Source organism: Euleptes europaea, chromosome 9 (genome assembly GCF_029931775.1).
Source record: "Euleptes europaea isolate rEulEur1 chromosome 9, rEulEur1.hap1, whole genome shotgun sequence".
Taxonomy (NCBI): Eukaryota; Metazoa; Chordata; class Lepidosauria; order Squamata; family Sphaerodactylidae; genus Euleptes; species Euleptes europaea.
In genome coordinates this window covers 62,787,552-62,794,687 of record NC_079320.1, presented here as the reverse complement: position 1 = coordinate 62,794,687, position 7,136 = coordinate 62,787,552, and the positions used below count along the sequence as shown (strand labels likewise).

At 45.4% G+C, this 7,136-nt stretch overlaps 1 long non-coding RNA gene across 1 annotated transcript; it reads right to left on the bottom strand.

Annotated features, from left to right (window-relative positions):
• Positions 1-2,715: 2,715 nt before the first annotated feature.
• On the bottom strand, positions 2,716-6,823 carry LOC130482430 (uncharacterized). Its single transcript, XR_008933503.1, has 3 exons — positions 6,737-6,823; positions 5,995-6,099; positions 2,716-2,780 (listed from the first exon to the last, which is right to left on the bottom strand). It is a non-coding gene; the product is annotated as an uncharacterized LOC130482430 (long non-coding RNA).
• Positions 6,824-7,136: the final 313 nt, after the last annotated feature.

The following is a 7,136-nucleotide window of genomic DNA, read 5'->3' as shown; positions in this document are numbered from 1 at the left end:
CTTTTATTAGAAACACAAATTAATATAAATTAAATTCAAGTAATGTGTAGAGGAGAGCCAGAGTGGTCTGGTGGTTAAAGTGTCGGACTAGGATCTGGGAGACCCAGGTTCAGATCTCCACTCTCTCATGGAAACTTGCTGGGTGATCTTGGGCCAGTCACACATTCTCAGCCTTGACCGTGGCAAGAATTTGGATGGGCGACATTGTGAGGCAGGGTTGTGAGGCAGGCAGTGGCATACCACCTCTGAATATCTCTTGACTTGAAAACCCTATGGGGGTGCTATAAGTCAGCTGTGACTTGTCAGCAAAAAAAAAATGTGTAGAGGTAAGATGTTAACTCAGTAGGTATGAATGTGTGTGTGTACCCATCATTAGGAGCATTTTTCTAGGGGCAGGGGGAAGACTGTTTGAAACCTCTTGATAAATTCTAGTTCAGTTGTTTAGTTTCATGCTGGAATTTCTCTTTAAAGTTGTTTTGCTGACAAATGGTGACTTTTAGGTCAGCAAGAGTAAGTCTAAGCAGGCCTACTGAGAAGTAATTCCCATTTTATTCAAGAAAGTATACTTAGGACTGCAGACAGTGTGTCCTGGAAGTATGTCCACTGGTTTCCAAGTATCGCTATATTTTAATCTCAGATTTGTGTTCCTTTATTCTTCTGTGTAGAGACTGATCGGTTTGCCCTAAGTAGAGCGTAGAAGGAGATGCTGCTCCTGCTGCATGTGGTCATTGGCAAGAATGTCCTTGCTGGACAGAAGCCTGCTGTGCTACTGGAGGTTTCTAATGCCAAGAATTGGGCGCTTCATCTTTCTTAGGCAATGTCTTGTGATAAAGGCTGCCTCCACAGACAATGAGCAGCAGCTCGCGAAGTGAGTCACAGGAAATATCCCAGCATCCACCACTGAGCGCCATGGAAGGGAACACCCTTTGGGGAGGGTGTTGGGAGGCAGCGGCAAAGCTTCTGGGACTACAGTTGCAGAACTGCAGTTCCGCGGTGGCTGAGTGGCTAGTGGAACCTGTGGCCAGCGAGTGACTCTGAACTCACGAGAGGAAGGAACACAGCGTGGCCTCTTCCTGTGCCCGGCTTTCACCTATTTGTACTTTAGTTAATGACCTGGAGTTGTTGTGTGAAAGTAAAAGATGAAATATAAATACAGTAACTGCCTATCTATATTTCTGAATGTGTGTTCCTGAATTAAATAAATGATCGTGTTAGAACAAATGACAAGTGGCAAACGATGAAAAAAAAATTAGGGCTGTGTATTTTCCTTGCAATTCCTCATTGCCTTTATGAAATAACCCCAAATATTCTTGTGATTGGAAACCATGATTATTAATTTTTATTTAACATGGAAAATGTTGGTACTTAACATTTTAAAAGATTACTCATCCTTTCTCAACAGTTACCCTTTGAACGATTACATTTCTTCTGCCTCAAATCAATATTAAACATTAACGGAGACTGATGGGAATAGGAAAAAAGAGGAGAAAGAGAGAGAGAAATGGGGAGCAGAAAGAAAGAGAAGAAGGGAGGAAGGAAAAGGGGAATGGGGAGGTAGGGACAGTGGGCGGTAACTTGGAGGATTAAGGTAAAGGGAGCCTGAGGATAGCAGTCCTTGGAGAGTGTTTCACAACTCCTCTTCAGTAATCTCAGTATCCTCAATATTCTTGATATCCTCAGTACTCTCAATATCCTCAATATTCTCAATATCCTCAGTACTCTCAATATCCTCAGTACTCTCAATATCCTCAATATTCTCAATGTCCTCAGTGTTCTCAATATCCTCCAATATCAGATGTTCTGGGTGGAAGAGAAGAGGGGGTTCAATTAGAGCACTTTTATTAGACTACAGAGACAGGTCATTGTACGTGTGAAATGTGGAGCTGTGTTAACATTATCAGAAAGACCTGGAAATAGATTATGTGACTGTTTTTCAGGAGAGGTGACAGTGCATGCCCTGACCTGGATGGCCCAGGCTAGCCTGATCTCGCCAGATCTCAGAAGCTAAGCAGGGTCAGCCCTGGTTAGTATTTGGATGGGAGACCACCAAGGAAGACCAGGGTTGCTGTGCAAAGGAAAGCACTGGCAAACCACCTCTGTTAGTCTGTTGCCATGAAAACCCCAAAAAGGGGCCGACATAAGTCGTCTGCGACTTGACGGCATTTTACACACACACACACAGTGCATGCCTCCAGCGTTCATATTATGGATGGGCATTTGTGCTGCCTGGCAACTTGACTGGCCACTGGCAAATTGAAGACTATCTGTGGTCTCAAGTCTGGATGAAAACGAATCCACCAGGAGAAGCAGGGTGTGCGTGTGGATGGGGAAGGGAGAGAGAGGTCCTCAACAAAGTCTGTGAACAGGTTTTGATATCTTTTGTGATTCTAGTGGCTTTTATTTTTTTATTTTTTGTTTCTACAGGTCATTAAAAAAAATTGACCCAGCAGTTGTTCCACTCAAATGTGTATACTAAATGATACTTGATACAATTAAAGAAGAGCAGTTTCTGAAGGGTTTGGTTTCAGAAAGTTAGTGTTTGACTGAAAAGAGAGAGCTAGCTAGAAGAACACTTTGATTGGCGGCATCAGATATGTCTACAGGCCAAACATGGCTCAGTATGTTGACTGGGGGCAGCGGGGGGAGATGATGGAATTATTGCGTATTAATCCGAGATAATTACCTTGGCTTGGATACAAGTGCTGAAGCAGGTCTGTCACCTCCATGCATGTTTCTAATTTGAGGATCTCCTTCATAATTTTGGTCTTCACTTCTGTCACCTAGAAAGTGGAAGCAAAACAAGATATTAGGTTGCATTTACTTTGGAACAAGAGCAGGTGTATTTTTCTGGAATGTGTCTGGTTTCCCCCCCCCCCAACATACACCTTTTATAACTAGGGCTGCCAATCTCCAGGTACTAGCTGGAGATCTCCTGCTATTACAACTGATATTCAGCCGATAAAGATCAGTTCTCCTGGAGAAAATGGCCACTTTGGCAATTGGACTCTATGGCATTGAAGTCCCTTTACTCTTCAGTAGTTTTTTTCTCCCGCTATTTTTTTTTTTTTGCACACCAATTATTGCTCTGAGAAGTCGTTTTCTGATTGACACAACGGCCAGCGCATTAGTGCTGTACAGAGAAGCAGCGAATTGGCTTCAGGATTGTTGATTAACTGATTGATTAATGATTATTTATTATTTTAAACATTTATTAGCCAATTTTCTCTGTGGCGGCACTTGAGGCAGCTTACAGTATGAAACACAATAGTTATAAAACACATAAAAGGCTACAGTTTAAAATCTCAATTAGGACTGCCATAAATAAAAACTAAATTATTCAAATGCCATCATGAATAAAGCTGTCTTGGACTGCCTCCTGAAGATTGAGGGTGAGGGGGCAGGCACACCTCCCTGGGGAGGTTGTTCCATAATTGTGGGGCTGCCACCGAGAAGGTCTCTTGTGTGCCCACCACATGAACTTCTTTGGTTGGAGGGGACAGTCAGGAGGTCCTCTGCCTGTAATCTTAATTCCTGGGCAGGAACATATGGGAGAAGACAATCCTTCAGATACCTCGGCCCCAAACTATGCAGGGGTTTAAAATAAGAGGCAGCCAGTCATCACCATGCATATTCAGTTTGTTTTAATCCTACTATAGAGTTTTCCTCTGACCTCAGTCTGGAGAAGAAGCTTGTCATTATGGTCAAACTATGGTGAATGAGCTTCCTCTGTTGTCTCACTATTAACGTGATGTAGGTTGGTTTGTTATGTCATTAATTCTTTTGATTGTGCAACTTTAAAAGATCTGCCACGAGTCACCATTTTTAACTTTTCCACCAGGCACCTTGCTTCTCCTCCACTCCATTGTGGGTGGTTTGGCTGGTATGTCTACAAGTGTGCTAAGGCTGAAATTCTAGAAATGGGATACATGAATACATGAATCTGCCTCATATTGAATCAGACCCGTTATCCATCAAAGTCAGTATTGTCTACTCAGACTGGCAGCAGCTCTCCAGGGTCTCAGGTAGAGGAATTTCACATCACCTACTTGCCTAGTTCCTTTAACTGGATATGCTGGGGATTGAACCTGGGACCTTCTGCATGCCAAGCAGATGCTCTACAAACTGAGCCACAGCCCCTCTAAATCTGTAGGATATCCTGTGGAAAACAAGGCTGAATTTCCCTCAGAAGTCTCTTTACCGAACTTGCTCCAGTTACCCTTCTTAAAAGGCACTAGTCATGAGTCCCTTCCCTTTCATGGCTGCCTGTACCCTGCCATGCTAGGAGAGCAGGGAACAGTGTATTCCGCCAGGAGCTGGCCCCTACATTTTTTACCTGCACGCTGCTCACCTCCTTCCCCAGGAGCTCCTCCTCTCTCCCCAGCAAGGAGTAGATCAAGAGGACAGCTGCTTCTCTGATGTTTGGCAGTGGGTCATAAATAGCCAGCAATGAGGTCTGGAGGAATGATCTCCTTTGTTGTTCGTTGAAGAGCTTCTCAAACATCTAAATTCCATAAATAAACTTGTTAAGCAGTGTAACGATTGTCATTCTTTTTCTTAGCCTATGGTAGAGAAAACCTGGCACTTCCCCAGTGCGGGGTGGGGTGGGGAATATTACAGTTTGAGAGGTTGGGAAACAGAACTTCCTTGCTGCACAAGTTCTGCCTGGTAGAAAGATATCAAGAGCCCTTTCATCACACAAGTAGCCAACGAGCATCTCTTGTCTTAAAATACAATAATCTGGAAAGTCCCCTGTATTCAAAGAGTCATGAATCCATTTGCCTTGGAGGGAGGATAGCTATTGACCAGGTTCCTGGATGGTCCATTCCACCCCCACCTAAAGTAGTCTCCACATGCTGAAATTTTCTTCCACATTCGTTCTCAGTGATGCTGTGAAGGAATCTCCATACCTGGCCAACTTTGCTGACATCAATATATCCTAGTATTTCCTTGCTGTTTTCTTCTTGCTGACACCAAGGTGTTTCAATCATGAACTCATCTGAAAGGAAGAGATCATAGAATCATAGAGTTGGAAGGGACCACCATAGTCATCTAGTTCAACCCCCTGCACAATGCAGGAAATTCACAACTACCTCCCCCCTCCCCACACCCCCAGCGACCCCTACATGCCCAAAAGATGGGGGGGGGGGAAATCCTCCAGGATCCCTGGCCAGTCTGGCCTGGAGGAAAATTGCTTCCTGACCCCAGCAGAAGTGAAGTTTCTCTCTGTGGCATGATGGCTAGGGGGTCTTGTGCTTATTTCCTGCTTCTGAATTTTCTTACGGCGTGGGTTAGGAATTGGAGAAGTGAGTCAGGAATATGGGCCTCCCCAAAAACGGACTTCCATCTTACTTACTTCGATGCAGAAGCACGTTGTAAAGGCACATGATTCCCTCCCTGGCCTGCTCACTCACTTCTTGAATGGAATCTGTTAGGCAGAGAGCGAGTTCCGCCACATGGCGTCCCAGCAACGGGAGGTTATCAGAATCCTAGCGGGATAAGAAAACAAGCGGGATCGCCACCCACACGTCCCTATCAATTGTTCATCTCTTTCTATTAACTCTATCCTGCAAATCCCTGCGTAATAAAGACCCTTGCTCTGAAGAACGTTCCCCATTCACAGAGTGAACAGACAAGGTCAAAGGACACGCACTTCTGCCTATTTTGGGGCTCCGCAATTAAGAGAAGGCCTACAAGTGGATTGCCTGGTGGGGAATGCGAAGTCCATTCCACCGGTGAATGTGCTGTTCAACATTCAAAGGACTGGAGTGGTGCAATGCATTCTGCCACACCTGCGTTGTACTATCCCATTCCTATCTCATTCTCCTCCTACGTGTGCGAGTGATTGTGTTAGCGTAATTCTAATTAGAAGCAGGCAGTGCATTTCAACTTTCAGGCTCCCTCCCCAGAGAAGCAGCAATTTGGGTTTACTCCTCACACCTCTAGTTCCTCCCAGTCTAAGGCTGCCAAGCTCCGCCGGCATGAGAGGATACTCACATCAAAACGTAGGGAGAGCACCGCATGTTGGAGGAGGGCTGTGCTGATTTTCTGAGCCCTGGCTTTCTCCTTGGGATCTCTGGATTTGACCCAGAAGTTAATGTGCTGTGGGCAGAAGCAGGTCAGGATCATTGCAAGATCTCTACCAGGCTGACATATTACACTAAGCCCCGATATTGACTAATCTCTATGCAGGAGCCCCTTTCTCCTGTACAGGAGATCCCTGGTTTGTTGATCCTGAAAGACTCTAAAATGTCGCCACTCTTGTCTTGTTGCTGCTTGTTTCTTTCGGTCATCAAGAGTCATACTGGTGGTTGGCGTATACGTAGAAGGTGATTTTTCTGGACCAAGTGTGCCAAGAAGGTGGCAAATTAATAGGGTTGACAACCTCCAGGTGCTAGCTGGAGAGCTCCTGCTATTACAACTGATCTCCAGACGTTAGAGATCAGATCACCTGGAGAAAATGGCCGCTGTGGCAATTGGACTCTATGGCATTGAAGTCCCTTCCCAGACCTCCCCCTCCTCAGGCTCCGCCCCAAAAACCTCCCGCCAGTGGGGAAGAGGGACCTGGCAACCCTATAAATGAAATACTGCTCTGCTCTTGCCAGTCCCTTGCTTGCATTAAGTGTAAGACAGATTCCTCTCCTCTTCTATGTGTTGTCAGTTGCCCTGAGCCCAGCTTGCTGAAGGAGGGCAGGATATAAAATAAAATAAATAATAAATAAATATTCCACTTTCTCACCTCCAGTATGAAGAGGAGGTGCCCAGTTGATGGCTCCTCCTCCAGCAACCCCTTCAGCATTGCCTGCAGTGTATCTGAGGAAGCTTTGAAGAGTGCCTGAAAGGAAAGTCGTAAACTGGAGTACAGAGACTGCATTCACTTCTCTGAGCCACATCTCATAGGTACAAGTGGGCAGCGAAGGATATCAAACTGATATGTTTCTGCTGGGTCCTCATTTTACCGACCTCGGAGGGATGGAAGACTGAGTCAACCTGGAGCTGGCTACCTGAAACCGACTTCCGTCGGGATTGAACTCAAGTCGTGAGCAGAGCTATTGACTGCAGCAAACCACCCCGTAAACAAAGTCTGCCTAGTAAACGTCGGGATGTGATGTCACCCCATGGGTCAGGAATGACCCGCT